A 15,304-nucleotide genomic window follows, 5' to 3' on the forward strand; every position below is an offset into this window, starting at 1 on the left:
CTTTGAGCTTACTATCCTGTTCCATTGATCTATATTTCTGTTTTTGTACCAGTACCATATTGTCTTGATTACTGTAGCTTTGTAGTATAGTCTGAAGTCAGGGAGTCTGATTCCTCCAGCTCCGTTTTTCTTTCCCAAGACTGTTTTAGCTATTTGGAGTTGTTTGTGTCCCCATACAAATTTTAATATTTTTTGTTCTATTTCTGTAAAAAATGCCATTGGTTATTTGATAGGGATTGCATTGAATCTGTAGATTGCTTTGGGTAGTATAGTCATTTTCACAATGTTGATTCTTCCAATCCAAGAACATGGTATATCTCTCCATCTGTTTATATCATCTTTAATTTCTTTCATCAGTGTCTTATAGTTTTCTGCATACAGGTCTTTTGTCTCCCTAGGTAGGTTTATTCCTAGGTATTTTATTCTTTTTGTTGCAGTGGTAAATGGGAGTGTTTCCTTAATTTCTCTTCCAGATTTTTCATCATTAGTGTATAGGAATGCAAGAGATTTCTGTGCATTAATTTTGTATCCTGCAACTTTACCAGATTCATTGATTAGCTCTAATATTTTTCTGGTGGCATCTTTAGGATTCTCTATAGTATCATGTCATCTGCAAATAGTGACAGTTTTACTTCTTTTCCAATTTGTATTCCTTTTATTTCTTTTTCTTCTCTGATTGCTGTGGCTAGGACTTCCAAAACTATGTTGAATAATAGTGGCGAGAGTGGACATCCTTGTCTTGTCCCTGATCTTAGGGGAAATGCTTTCAGTTTTTCAACATTGAGAATGATGTTTGCTGTGGGTTTGTCATATATGGCCTTTATTATGTTGAAGTAGGTTCCCTCTCTGCCCACTTTCTGGAGAGATTTTATCATAAATGGGTGTTGAATTTTGTCAAAAGCTTTTTCTGCATCTATTGAGATGATCATATGGTTTTTATTATTCAATTTGTTAATATTGTGTATCACATTAATTGATTTGCATATATTGAAGAATCCTTGCATCCCTGGGATAAATCCCACTTGATCATGCTGTACGATCCTTTTAATGTGTTGTTGGATTCTGTTTGCTAGTATTTTGTTGAGGATTTTCGCATCTATATTCATCAGTGATATTGGTCTATAATTTTCTTTTTTTGTAGTATCTTTGTCTGGTTTTGGTATCAGGGTGATGGTGGCCTCAGAGAACGAGATTGGGAGTGTTCCTTCCTCTGCAATTTTTTGGAAGAGTTTGAGAAGGATGGGTGTTAGTTCTTCTCTAAATGTTTGATAGAATTCACCTGTGAAGCCATCTGGTCCTGGACTTCTGTTTGCTGGAAGATTTTTAATCACAGTTTCAATTTCATTACTTGTGATTGGCCTGTTCATATTTTCTATTTCTCCCTGGTTTAGTCTTGGAAGGTTATACCTTCCTAAGAATTTGTCCATTTCTTCCAGGTTGTCCATTTTATTTGCATAGAATTGCTTGTAGTAGTCTCTTAGGATGCTTTGTATTTCTGCGGTGTTTGTTGTAACTTCTCCTTTTTCATTTCTAATTTTATTGATTTGAGTCCTCTCCCTATTTTTCTTGAAGAGTCTGGCTAATGATTTATCAATATTGTTTATCTTCAGAGAACCAGCTTTTAGTTTTATTGATTTTTGCTATTGTTTTCTTTGTTTCTGTTTCATTTATTTCTGCTCTGATCTTTATGATTTCTTTCCTTCTACTGACGTTGGGTTTTGTTTGTTCTTCTTTCTCTAGTTCCTTTAGGTGTAAGGTTAGATTGTTTATTTGAGATTTTTCTTGTTTCTTGAGGTAGGCTTGTATTGCTGTAAACCTCCCTCTTAGAACTGCTTTTGCTGCATCCCATAGATTTTGGATCATCATAATTTCATTGTCATTTGTTTCTAGGTATTTTTTGATTTCCTTTTTGATTTCTTCAGTGATCTCTTGGTTATTTCTTAATGTATTGTTTAGCCTCCATATGTTTGTGTTTTTTACGTTTTTTTCCCTGTAATTGATTTCTAATCTCATAGCTTTGTGGTCAGAAAAGACGCTTGATATGATTTCAATTTCTTAAATTTACTGAGACTTGATTTGTGACCCAAGATGTGATCTATCCTGGAGAATGTTCCATGCGCACTTGAGAAGAAAATGTGATCTGCTGTTTTTGGATGGAATGTCCCATAAATATCAATTAAATCTATCTGGTCTATTGTGTCATTTAAAGCTTGTGTTTCCTTACTGATTTCCTGTTCAGATGATCTGTCCATTGGTGTAAGTGAGGTGTTAAATTCCCCCGCTATTACTGTGTTACTGTCAATTTGCTCTTTTATAGCTGTTAGCAGTTGCCTTATGTACTGAGGTGCTCCTATGTTGGGTGCATGTATATTTATAATTGTTATATCTTCTTCCTGGATTGATCCCTTGATCATTATGTAGTGTCCTTCCTTGTCTCTTGTAACATTCTTTATTTTAAAGTCTATTTTATCTGATATGAGTATTGCTACTCCAGCTTTTTTTCGATTTTAATTTGCATGGAATACCTTTTTCCATCCCCTCACTTTCAGTCTGTATGTGTCCCTAGGTCTGAAGTGGGTCTCTTGTAGACAGCATATAGATGGGTCTTGTTTTTGTATCCATTCAGCAAGCCTGTGTCTCTTGGTGGGAGCATTTAATCCATTCATGTTTAAGGTAATTATCGATATGTATGTTCCTATGACCATTTTCTTAATTGTTTTGGGTTTGTTTTTGTAGGTTCTTTTCTTCTCTTGTGTTTCCCACTTAGAGAAGTTCCTTTAGCATTTGTTGTAGGCTGGTTTGGTGGTGCTGAATTCTCTTAGCTTTTGCTTGTTTGTAAAGCTTTTGATTTCTCCCTCAAATCTGAATGAGATCCTTGCCGGGTAGAGTAATCTTGGTTGTAGGTTTTTCCCTTTCATCACTTTAAATATATCATGCCACTCACTTCTGGCTTGTAGAGTTTCTGCTGAGAAATCAGCTGTTAACTTTATGGGAGTTCCCTTGTATGTTATTTGTCATTTTTCACTTGTTGCTTTCAATAACTTTTTGTCTTTAATTTTTGTCAATTTGATTACTATGTGTCTCAGCGTGTTTCTCCTTGGGTTTATCCTGCCTAGGACTCTCTGCGCTTCCTGGGCTTGGGTGGCTATTTCCTTTCCCATGTTAGGGAAGTTTTCAACTATAATCCCTTCAAATATTTTCTTGGGTCCTTTCTCTCTCTCTTCTCCTTCTGGGACCCCTATAATGTGAATGTTGTTGTGTTTAATGTTGTCCCAGAGGTCTCTTAGGCTGTCTTCATATCTTTTCATTCTTTTTTCTTTATTCTGTTCCATGGCAGTGAATTCCAGCATTCTGTCTTCCAGGTCACTTATCTGTTCTTCTGCCTCAGTTATTCTGCTATTGATTCCTTCTGGTGTATTTTTCATTTCAGTTATTTTATTGTTCATCTCTGTTTGTCTGTTGTTTAATTCTTCTAGGTGTTTGTTCTTTAATTCTTGTACGTCTTTGTTAAACATTTCTTGCATCTTCTCAATCTTTGCCTCCATCTTTTTCTGAGGTCCTGGATCATCTTCACTATCATTATTCTGAATTCTTTTTCTGGAAGGTTGCCTATCTCCACTTCATTTAGTTGTTTTTCTTGGGTTTATCTTGTTCCTTCATCTGGTCCATAGCCCTCTGCCTTTTCATCTTGTCTGTCTTTAAATGAATGTGGTTTTTGTTCCACAGGCTGCATAATTGTAGTTCTTCTTGCTTCTGCTGTCTGTCCTCTGGTGGATGAGGGTATCTAAGGGGCTTGTGGAAGTTTCCTGATGGGAGGGACTGTTGGTGGGTAGAGCTGGATGTTGCTCTGGTGGGCAGAGCTCAGTAAAAGTTTAATCTGCTTGTCTGCTGATGGGTGGGCCTGGGTTCCCTCCCTGTTGGTTGTTTGGCCTGAGGTGACCCAACACTGGAGCCTACCCGGCTCTTTGGTGTGGCTAGTGGCGGAATCTGGGAGGGCTCATGCCAAGGAGTACTTCCCAGAACTTCTGCTGCCAGTGTCCTTGTCCTTATGGTGAGCCACAGCCACCCCCCACCTCTGCAGGAGACCCCCTAACACTAGCAGGTAGGTCTGGTTCAGTCTCCCCTGGGGTCACTGCTCCTTCCCCTGGGTCCTGATGTGCACACTACTTTGTGTGTGCCCTCCAGGAGTGGAGTCTCTGTTCCCCCCAGTCCTGTAGAAGTCCTGAAATCAAGTCCTGCTAGCCTTCAAAATCTGATTCTCTAGGAATTCCTCCTCCCATTGCCGGACCCCCAGGCCTGGAAGCCTGACGTGGGGCTCAGAACCTTCACTCCAGTGGTGGACTTCGGTGGCATAAGTGTTCTGCAGTTTGTGAGTCACCCACCCAGCAGTTATGGGATTTGATTTTATTGTGATTGCGCCCCTCCTACTGTCTCACTGCAGCTTTTCCTTTGTTCTTGGATGTGGGGGATCTTTTCTGGTGAGTTCCAGTGTCTTCCTGTTGATGATTGTTCAGCAGTTAGTTGTGATTCTGGTGCTCTCGCAAGAGAGAGTGAGCGCATGTCCCTCTACTCTGCCATCTTGAACCAATCTCTCTGTATGACCTTTTTTAAAAAAATGTATGCTCTTGTGACTTCCCTGGTGGTGCAGTGGTTAAGAATTCGCCTGCCAATGCAGGGGACACAGGTTTGAACCCTGGTCTGGGAAGATCCCACATGCCGCAGAGCAACTAAGCCCGTGCGCTACGACTACTGAGCTTGTGCTCTAGAGCCCGCGAGCCACAGCTACTGAGCCTGTGTGTCAAAACTACTGAGTCCGTGCGCCACAACTACTGAAGCCCATGCACCTAGAGCCCGTGCTCCACAACAAGAGAAGCCACCGCAATGAGAAGCCTGCACACCGCAATGAAGAGCAGCCCCCGCTCCCGCAACTCGAGAAAGCCCGTGCTCAGCAACGAAAACCCAATGCAGCCAAAAATAAATAAATAAATATATTAAAAAGAAAAGTATGCTCTTGAGGTTTTTTATATATGTATTGTATCTTTGTGTTGGAAATTCTATACAATTGTGCATTATTGCATGTCTCTTCCCAGTTCTGTGTTCAGTGGTGTCATGTTAAAATTGGCCATGATAGGACAATTTACAACACAGACATTGGCAAGTGATACCAAGAAGTACTTCTTTTTATTTTAGAGAGCCAGTTGTTAAATGTTTACCAACATATTACTGTTTACATGCATTTCCCTTCAACTTGTAAAGCACAGTCCTTGGTCCTAGTAGCAGCTTGTCATATCTTTAAAATGAAATGAGGTTGTGTCTTATTGTTGTAAATTTGATTTATCCAGTTCAATCTTATAGGAAGGAGAATGGATTTTTACTGAGCCTGAGTAAATAACTACATTATCACAAAAAGTAAAGGAATTTAGAAAAAGCATTTTGAATAATATTTAATCATTTTTACTATTGTTTTGGGTAGTTTGTACATAAAGTCTATTAATGTATTCTACAGAATCACTATTTTAGAGTTTTTCTAAGTGTTTTTTTTTAAGTTGAAAATATATACTAAGAAGTTTCATAAGAAGTTTTTTTCCTCTGAACTCTAAGGAGGGATGTTGGAATAATTTACCACTTAAAGAATGCTTCATTCCAATTTATGAAAGTATGTCCTCTTAGACTGATAGAGATAAAGGAGAAAGAAAAGGAGTTTTCCTTTTCTTTAGAACATCAACCACAATTAAATCAGTTTCCGTAATCCCCCGAAATTCATTTTTATTTTGTCGATCTCAGACTAAGCTGTCACGGAGCTTTCATGGAGTCACGTGTTTCTGAGCTTGGAGGCCTTCTGTCCTTGATACAGACTGGACAGGTGTCTGTGGATGTCAGCTTCGACCGGGAAGCCTGCACTTATGAATCTGTTCACTGTACTATCAATAGTTAGGCGTACCTGTTACAGTTTTTATTGTATCTCTTTTTGAGATTACTTCCAAAAGTTTCAATTGTTCTTCTGAGTTTATAGCAGAGGCCTTTAGGCAAGTATGAGGGGCAGACTGCCATCTGTTTATGACAACATTGAATGACTTCAACTATTTTATTATAACATCCAACAATATGAGAATGGAGGAGAGTGAGCCATCTAATCAGTTTACAAAGATTTAGTCAATAATTTCCCTGGATAGGGAGGGCATTAACCCCAGGGCCTTTAATTCAACCCATAAAATGTGTTTCATTTGTCATCAGTTGACAAGGGCATTTTAAGCCTACTAATAAAATCTTTCTTCTATTTATTTTTTTATTTTTAAAGGAATCAATTTGTTGAAAGTTATTTGCTTAGTCTATGTATATCAACTTGATATGGTGGTAATAAAGAGGTGGGTAGGTGACTGATCTGTGTAACAGACATGCGGAAATTTTATATTTGCAGAGCATAAAGGAAGTTTACAAGCCATTTTTGGCTTTTAAAATTGTCCTTAGCAAATTTTGATTGACTTTAGGGTTGTTCTAATTGTTAAATTTAAAATGTGTTTAAATTAATGGTTTTAAAACCTTTTGAAATACAGATTTGCCTGAACTTAAGTGAAGTTCATCATGGAAAGATCCAGACTGATAGCATGATTGAATAACTGTTCAACTCTATAAATAAGACCTAGCACATAATTCTTTTACTTTACATTTTCAGTTTTAAAAACATAATTCCAGAAAGTTTGCAAAGTAGAATGAGACATAAATAACCCATATCCCATCTCTCTAATGTAGCTATTATCAGTTTTGGTAAATTTTATTCCAGAATTTGTCATATGTACATCTGTTTTGTAAAAAATTTAATCATTGTGTACACACAATTTTGATTACGGTGTTTTCTTCCTAACACTGAGTCATAAGCATTTTTCATGTTGCCACAAAGTCTTGGTAGCCATAGTTCTGATATTTGCTTAATGTGGAATTCCTTTAAATAGGAAGCTCCCTTAGTGCCTTTCAAATATGGCACTGTTCACAAGACATGAAATGCACACAGGTTTCCAGGAACATAGCTGTTGTGTTAAGTGAGATAGAACTACAAAGAGGTTGAAAAGAAGCAGAATTATCCCCTTTGTTAGCAGGGAGTGGTAATGTGTAAACATGGGCTGGTAAACAAGTGTATCTTTTTTTTTTTTTTTTCCCCAGGAAAGCAATCAACTCCTTATTAAGTTTCTCAACCAGGTGTCCACATGGGTTGCAAGGTGCATCACAAGTGATTTGTTAACGTTATTATCAAAATATTGTAATTTGTGAATGATTTGCTTTCATCATGTATTAGAGATAATTCGGGTCACTCTCACACCTGGCCCTCCTGAGTGCTTTTTGGGAGCCCAGTAACAAGGGTAGGACTAAAGTATGTAGGGGTTGGAGGCCAAGAGAGTGAGGAAGGACAGAATGCAATTCCTTTCTCCTCTGGCACCCCTGGTTATGGAGACTCCTATACTTCCTCTCCAATCTGCGAAGGACAGGCTAGAGCTCCTTCATTAACTCTGCTTTGTGTTTATCACTGCCCTAGAACCAAAATGCCATGTAAATTAGCTGCTGTACTGCAGCATTTTAACAGACAATAAACTTGAACATATTGATCTGATGAGAAAGGACAATGTAAAATCAGGTATGGTTCTTCAGATGAACTGCAAAACCAGTTATAGTGTCTTTCAGGCTTTTAGTCTTAAAAGTCACCAGGGTCGGGCTTCCCTGGTGGCGCAGTGGTTGAGAGTACGCCTGCCGATGCAGGGGACACGGGTTCGTGCCCCGGTCTGGGAAGATCCCACGTGCCGCGGAGCGGCTGGGCCCGTGAGCCATGGCCGCTGAGCCTGCGCGTCCGGAGCCTGTGCTCCGCAACGGGAGAGGCCACAACAGTGAGAGGCCGGCGTACCGCAAAAAAAAAAGTCACCAGGGTCGATTTTTAAATGTCTTATCGTAGATGTTGGGTCAAAAGCTGTGGTCATATAATCTCTATTTTATCAGCAGTGTTGGTATTTCAGATCCTTTATTGATAAAATTGACTAAAAGGACTTGAAAAATTAGATCTCATATCATTTTTATACAGAATTTCAAAAATTGCCAAGCCCCTTGAAATGCTGTGTAGTCCAAGTGATTAGAATGAATGAATTCAGCTCACATCTCCTTAGCAGGCCAAGTCCTGCCACTTTATCCCTGTGTCCTTCCAATGCTCTCAGACCACTAGGCTGAGAGAATATATGTCTGACAGTAGCCACTGTCACATACTCAGGTCCTCCTTCAACCTACATTTTTTTTTTTTTTTTTTTTTTTGCGGTACGCGGGCCTCTCACTGTTGTGGCCTCTTCCGTTGCGGAGCACAGGCTCTGGACGCGCAGGCTCAGCGGCCATGGCTCACGGGCCCAGCCGCCCCACAGCACGTGGGATCTTCCCTGACCGGGACACGAACCTGCGTCCCCTGCATCGGCAGGCGGACTCTCAACCACTGCGCCACCGGGGAAGCCCCCAACCTACATTTTGAAAGCAGAAAGGGGAGGGTGATAAAGTAGACCAAAGCAGTCACTGTTTGGTCAACCCACTGCCTGACAACCCCTGTCCTTGAATCTGCATTTCTGCTGAACCTTTGCTTGTAGCTGAAGCAATGTGGTCAGCAGCTTGATAGTACTAAATATGGTTTCTGTAGCTTAACTCCTGTGGTTCTTTTGAGGTTCTTTTTGCAGCCACTTTATCTTAGAGAGCTCTGAGGGATTCCATCCTAATCATCACAAGAAAAAACCCTTTTTTTTTTTTGGTAACTATGTATGGTGACGAAGGTTAACTAGACTTATTGTGGTGATCATTTCACAATATATACAAATATTGAAGCATTGTATTGTACACCTGAAACTAACATAATGTTATATGCCAATTATACCTCAATAAATATCAATAAATAGATAGGTAATACCTACTGCCCCCAGTTGAATTCATTTGTTTATCAAATATCTATTGCCCTGCTAGGTGTCAGGCTTTGTGCCAGGTGCTGGGGTACAAAGGTGAGGCAAATAGACAGGGTCTCTGCTCTAGTGGAGTTTTAGTTCAGCTGGCCATAGATGTTAGTGAAGTAATCACACTCTGCATGTACTATTACAAAGAAGCTGTGCCTAGAGCAGCCGTGAGAGCCTAGAAGGGGCCCTGTTGCTCCAAGGGATCCTCCCTGCGGCAGTGACACTGAGCTGAGCTCCCAGGAGGAGTGGGCATTCTAGCTGAAGAGCTGTTGGGCACTGGTGAGAAGCGGGGCTCAGGGAAGTGACAAGGTGAGCAGCATCCCCAGTGGAGGTGCAGCATGTGCCGATTCTCTGGTGCAAGAGGAGCAGGTGAGTCAAAGGAGATGAAAGAAGGCCAGCGAGTTTGGAGGACAAAGGTGAAGTGGAAGGGGGTAGGAGGAGGGAGCAGACTTTGGGGAGAAAAATGGAGAATTTGAGTTTGTATTTAGTCAAGTTGAAGATGTTTATGAGATATCCATAGGTAGAGAGATACCAGCTAAGCAGTAGGATGTGCTCTTTTTAGGTGGAGTGGACACCACCGGGGAAGTGAAAAATTACTGGAGAGCTCATGTAATTCCAGAGAGTCAGCCCTTGGCTTTCTGGCTGCAGGAGTCTGTTCATCTCTGATCTTCTGCACCGACAAAATGGTTACCAGGCAACGCCTTTCCCTTTTTCTGGGTACCTCAGAACTTCTGCTTCCTCGAGGCTTCTGCTGCTGCCTCCTCTCTTGTGTCTTCTGGCGTCTGCCCACTACCATCTACCTGAGGAGGAGCTGATTGGCCCATTTGGCCACAGATGGGCCTGGGGAAGGACTTTCACATCTGTCCATCAGGTGCCACGGGCACATGGGATGAGATAGTGGTGGTGGTCGCACAACAGTGAATCTACAAAAGCTATCGAATGGTATACTTTAAAATGGTGACTTTTATGTTGTGTGAGTTATATCTTGATTTGTAATAAATCTAGGAATTCATCAATTATACTGCGATGTATTATGATACTTTGAGTCAGAAAACCTGGGTCAAATTCCCTTGTGGAGTCATCCTCACCCTTTACCTCTAGAATCAGGAGAAGCTATATTTCCTAGGTGGCTGTGAAGATTAGACAGGACAACCCATGGGATAGACTTGGCTGTAAGAAGACCTGGGAGCTTTCTTTATCGTTATGGTTACAGCATGGTTTGGAACCCTATTATTTGTTTGTTTATTTATTTAACTGAGGTATATTTGATTTACAATGTTGTGTTAATTTCTGCTGTACAGGAAAGTGATTCAGTTATACATATACATACATTCTTTTTAATACTCTTTTCCATTATGGTTTATCACAGGATATTGAATATAGTTCCGTGTGCTATACAGTAGGACCTTGTTGTTTATCCATTTTATTTTTTTTAATTTTTTAAATAAATTTATTTTATTTATTTTTGGCTGCATTGGGTCTTTGTTGCTGCGCACGGGCTTTCTCTAGTTGCATTGAGCAGGGGCTGCTCTTCATTGCAGTGCATGGCTTCTCATTGAGGTGGCTTCTCTTGCTGCGGAGCGCGGGCTCTAGGCGCATGGGCTTCAGTAGTTGCGACACGCAGGCTTCAGTAGTTGTGGCTCACGGGCTCTAGAGTGCAGGCTCAGTAGTTGTGGCACACGGGCTTAGTTGCTCCGTGGCATGTGGGATCTTCCCGGACCAGGGCTCGAACCCGTGTCCCCTGCATTGGCAGGCAGATTCTTATCCACTGCGCCACCAGGGAAGCCCTCCATTTTATATATAATAGTTTGCACCTGCTAATCCCAAACTCCAAATCCATCCCTCCCCCACCTGCCCTCCCCCTTGGCAACCACAAGTCTGTTCTGTATATCTGTGAGTCTGTTTCTGTTTTGTAGATAAGTTCATTTGTATCATATTTTAGATTACACATATAAATGATATTATATAGTATTGTCTTTCTCTTTCTGTCTTACTTCACTTAGTATGATAATCCCTAGGTCCATCCATGTTGCCACAAATGACATTATTTTGTTCTTCTTTATGGCCGAGTAGTATTCCATTGTATATATATACCACATCTTCTTTATCCATTCATCTGTCGATGGACATTTAGGTTGTTTCCATGTCTTGGCTACTGTGAATAGTGCTGCTATGAATCTTTTTAGTGCTGCATGTAACTTTTTGAAATATAGTTTTATCCAGATATATGCCCAGGAGTGGGATTACTGGATCATATGGTAATTTTATGTTTAGTTTTTTGAGGTACCTCCATACTGTTCTCCATTCCTACCAACAGTATAGGAGTGGAACCCCCTCATTTTATTCGTGCATTTATTATTTTTATTTATTTATTTATTTATTTTGCAGTACGCGGGCCTCTCACTGCTGCGGCCTCTCCCGTTGTGGAACACAGGCTCTGGACGCGCAGGCCCAGTGGCCATGGCTCATGGGCCCAGACACTCCGCGGCACGCGGGATCCTCCCGGACCGGGGCACGAACCCGCGTCCCCTGCATCGTCAGGCGGACGCTCAACCACTGCACCACCAGGGAAGCCCATTCGTGCATTTATTAAGCAACTTCTGCATGGATTGCTCTTTGCTGGGGCTCTTTGAGAGGACCTTGGAATTAGGAGAAATCCCCAAACTAGAGTCATGGCAAAGGGGTGAGTGACTTCCCAGCTGCTGACCTGGCAGCCAAGCCTGGTCCTGGGCAACACTGAGAAGTAATTGACATCTGTGTCACTTTGCTGGCCTGGTAGCCTTTTGGGTTATCATTTCTGCATCTCTTCCATCTGCTTTTCTCAAGTGTGTTTTCCAAAGTGAGTTCATCACATGAATCATATTAGGGTGTGAGTGGCCTGTTTAAGCCGTCTTTGTATCTTAAAGGAAGGCCAAAAAAAACTCAGAGGGAGGAATCATCAGGCCCTGCGAAAAGGGAGGGTGGGGTGAAGTGGGAAGTTATTTGGAAGCAGTGGTGCCTTCCTGGGCATCCCTGTGGTCACCCTGATTCAGGGCCCATCTGGTCTCCTTTTCCCAAGGCCAGCTTGCCTGTGCTGACTGCTATACCATCTGGAAGAGAAAGTCAGGGAAACAGCTTCAGTTGCTTGCTCTCCTAGGTTTAGGCTAACGTGGAGGCCACAGCAGCCTCAGCAGAGGCAGCACTGATAGTGGTCGTTGGTGGTGGCAGGGGTGTCATTAGTAACACTAATGAATCATGGCTGGGCCTGGCTCTCTTCTCTGACTCAGCCTGAAACTTCTTTCTGTTAACAGGAAGCCAGTAACCAGTGAAGTCAAAAGCTTGTATGAAACCCTCTGGATTGGAAACCACTGGGTGTTTTTTAAGCTTCTATTTCTAAAACAAGAAGGGAAACCATCAGATAGAAGCTTCCCTGTCTCCTTTGATGCAGAGGGACTAGGTTGGTTGAGGGTTGATTGTGAGCCAAGGCTCTTGTTTCTTATGAAACGAAAAAATTGTCCAGGAGTTTACAAAAACAGGAAGCTGGCAATGAAAGCTATGGGAATTATGTAAATCAAACAGTCGCTTTGGAATGCAGGTGGCATTCTGCCTGTGGGAAAGACTGGAGAGTGAGGCAGGATGGGAACAGCCAGGTTATCAAGCCACCGGTACAGCACAGGGGAGGAAACTGTGAGGCAGAGGGCAATATATGGGGGTGTGGGCCATCACTGCCCTGGCATTATCAGCCCAAGGCAGCGCTGGAACGGTGGGGCAGCAAGGGCAGCAGGGAACGGGGACTCTCTAGGTCTAGTATGAGAAGGTGACGATGCTTACATTGCTCCAGGAGAGATGTCCATCTTCCCGTGGATGTAAGGGATGGAGCCACGTGAGTGCTGGAGGCCCCTTACTGTGCACAGGCTCCAGAAAGTCCTAGCACACTGGCAGCTGCCAAGGGGCCTGGGAACCCGAGCTGTGATGGATGCTCCCAGCAGGAAGGGACCTGGGAGGACCATGATTTAGATCAGTGATTCACACCCTTGGGCAGTGAAGACACTTTGTTATAGCTTGTTGTTTGGGGGTGTATTCCTTTCCCTACCCTTGGGCAGTGAAGACACTTCGTTATAGCTTGTTGTTTGGGGGTGTATTCTTTTCCCTTCCCTTTAAAATATTCTTGGTTTAAGTAACATTTAAGTAAATTAGAATTAACTTTGTCTTAGATTTAAAAATTTTTTAAATTCCTGTTATTTGAAACTTCTAAGACAACTGGACAGCCTCCTGAGGCATCACAATATTAGGATCTGGACCCTCAGCTGTACACTGTACGCCCGTAAGGGCAGAGGAAAGGCCTTTGGTACTCATCAGAGGGGTTGCCGTAGGAGTATCTTTGCTCGCTTACCCCTCCCCACTCCTGGCAAGGTTGACATCTGGGGTGACTTGATAAAATGTCCTTTTCCCAGACTCATTACTAATCACATTTTCTTCCTTCTAATCTCTCTTCCCTGCAGTCTATCATTCATCCTGCCATCAGAGTTAATTTCCTTAAACAGAGTCTATCGTGCCACCTCCCCTCCTCAACAATCTTCAGTGGGGTCTCCCCACTGCCTACATGAACTCCAATCCCTTAGCATAGGACAAGGAACCTATGCCTCTCATGATTTAACCCTCTAATACCTTTCAAGTTTCAATGTCTTTTACATCCCTCCATGCCTCCCCCCAAATTCTTACTATACATGATTTCAGGTCATCTCTTGAACATCAAGAAATGAAAAGCTAGGCTCAACAATTTCCCCAAGGACCCAATTTTTTTCGGTCTGATTCTCACGGTCCCAAGACGATTGCCAGCAACCCTTGGGCTTTGCGCTTCTTTGTTCATGTCTCTAAAGAAAGACAGAACGTCTTTGCCCCAGCATTCCTAACCCATCTTCAATCTGATTAGACTTGTTTATGTCATCTGTTTACTCCTGCACCAAACCCCGTGGTAGTGAGATGTGCTGCTACGAGGTTCCTCCTTACATCAGAAGTTTCCCCCAGCACTGAATGGACACCTAAATGGACATGGGGACTGTCGGGAAGAAGGAAGAAGGGCTAGGAAACGGCGGGCCTTGTTCAGGATGGTTTGCCAGAGTGGGTCCTCCTTTGGGGTACCACTTGTGGGCAGAATCCAAAGGGGTGCTGAGTACAGCACCCTGATCGAGGCTCTTGTCTCCCCGGAGTCCTCGCCCATGAGGGAATCGAGTCATTTTACTGGCTCGATGAAATGGAAATTAGAATCCCAAGTGAATATCTGCAGAGATAAAATAAGCGGTGAGACTGGGGCCAGAAATTACCTATGAGAAAGCAGCTGGGCAGCGGAGGGCCTCTCCTTGTAGAAACTCCATGTGGATGATGTAGCGGGAAGAGAAGAGGGGCATCATTGGCAGCAGAAAGCCCAGGTCTCCTGAAAGGTGGCAGCAGTGCAGCAGGAGTTGAGAGCCTCTGATGTGGAGGCTCACTCCTTCCTTCATAGCTAAGCCCACATTGCCTGCTTCAGAGACCCCTGGCTTGGGAGAGCAGAGGGCAAAACCTTTGCCCCGGTGAAGGTGACCTTACACTAGCCAGCCCTGGGGAGGTGGATGGCTGTACCACCAAGAAGCGTTAGGGGGAGGGCCAGGATGCGGACCAGGTGGATGGAGTCTAGAAATTACCGAGCACCCCCTGCCTATAGTCCCTCTGAGTTCTGCATAAACAATCAGTTGAGAAAGAGTGTCCCCTTTTCATAGTCTTTACCACTGGGTGTTTTCAGAAGCAATTTAAACACCGGCAAACCTAAAGGAAAGCTTTTATCCCCTCTCGAACCACTGAAAGGAAGCGGTGGAGAAAAGGGAACCCTCTTGCACTGTTGGTGGGAATGTAAATTGATACAGCCATTGTGGAGATCAGTATGGAGGTTCCTTAAAAAACTACAAACAGAACTACCATATGACCCAGCAATCCCACTTCTGGGCATATACCCTGAGAAAACCATAATTCAAAAAGAGTCATGTACCAAAATGTTCATTGCAGCTCTATCTACAATAGCCCGGAGATGGAAACAACCTAAGTGTCCATCATCGGATGAATGGATAAAGAAGATGGGACACATATATACAATGGAATATTACTCAGCCATAAAAAGAAACGAAATTGAGCTACTTGTAATGAGGTGGATAGACCTAGAGTCTGTCATACAGAGTGAAGTAAGTCAGAAAGAGAAAGACAAATACCGTATGCTAACACATATATATGGAATTTAAGAAAAAAAATAATGTCATGAAGAACCTAGGGGTAAGACAGGAATAAAGACAGAGACCTACTAGAGAATGGACTTGAGGATATGGGGAGGGGGA

At 42.5% G+C, this 15,304-nt stretch overlaps 1 long non-coding RNA gene across 1 annotated transcript in view; it reads left to right on the top strand.

Annotated features, from left to right (window-relative positions):
* The window catches only part of LOC114899080, a 55,103-nt gene extending 40,207 nt beyond the window's left edge, over positions 1 to 14,896 (top strand). The window contains exon 3 of the long non-coding RNA XR_003794504.1: positions 11,352 to 14,896. This is a non-coding gene — a long non-coding RNA (uncharacterized LOC114899080). The remainder of the gene's footprint in view (positions 1 to 11,351) is intronic.
* Positions 14,897 to 15,304: the final 408 nt, after the last annotated feature.

This window comes from Monodon monoceros, unplaced genomic scaffold, assembly GCF_005190385.1.
Source record: "Monodon monoceros isolate NGI ecotype Baffin Bay Population unplaced genomic scaffold, NGI_Narwhal_1 Super_Scaffold_18, whole genome shotgun sequence".
In the NCBI taxonomy this organism is placed as follows: Eukaryota; Metazoa; Chordata; class Mammalia; order Artiodactyla; family Monodontidae; genus Monodon; species Monodon monoceros.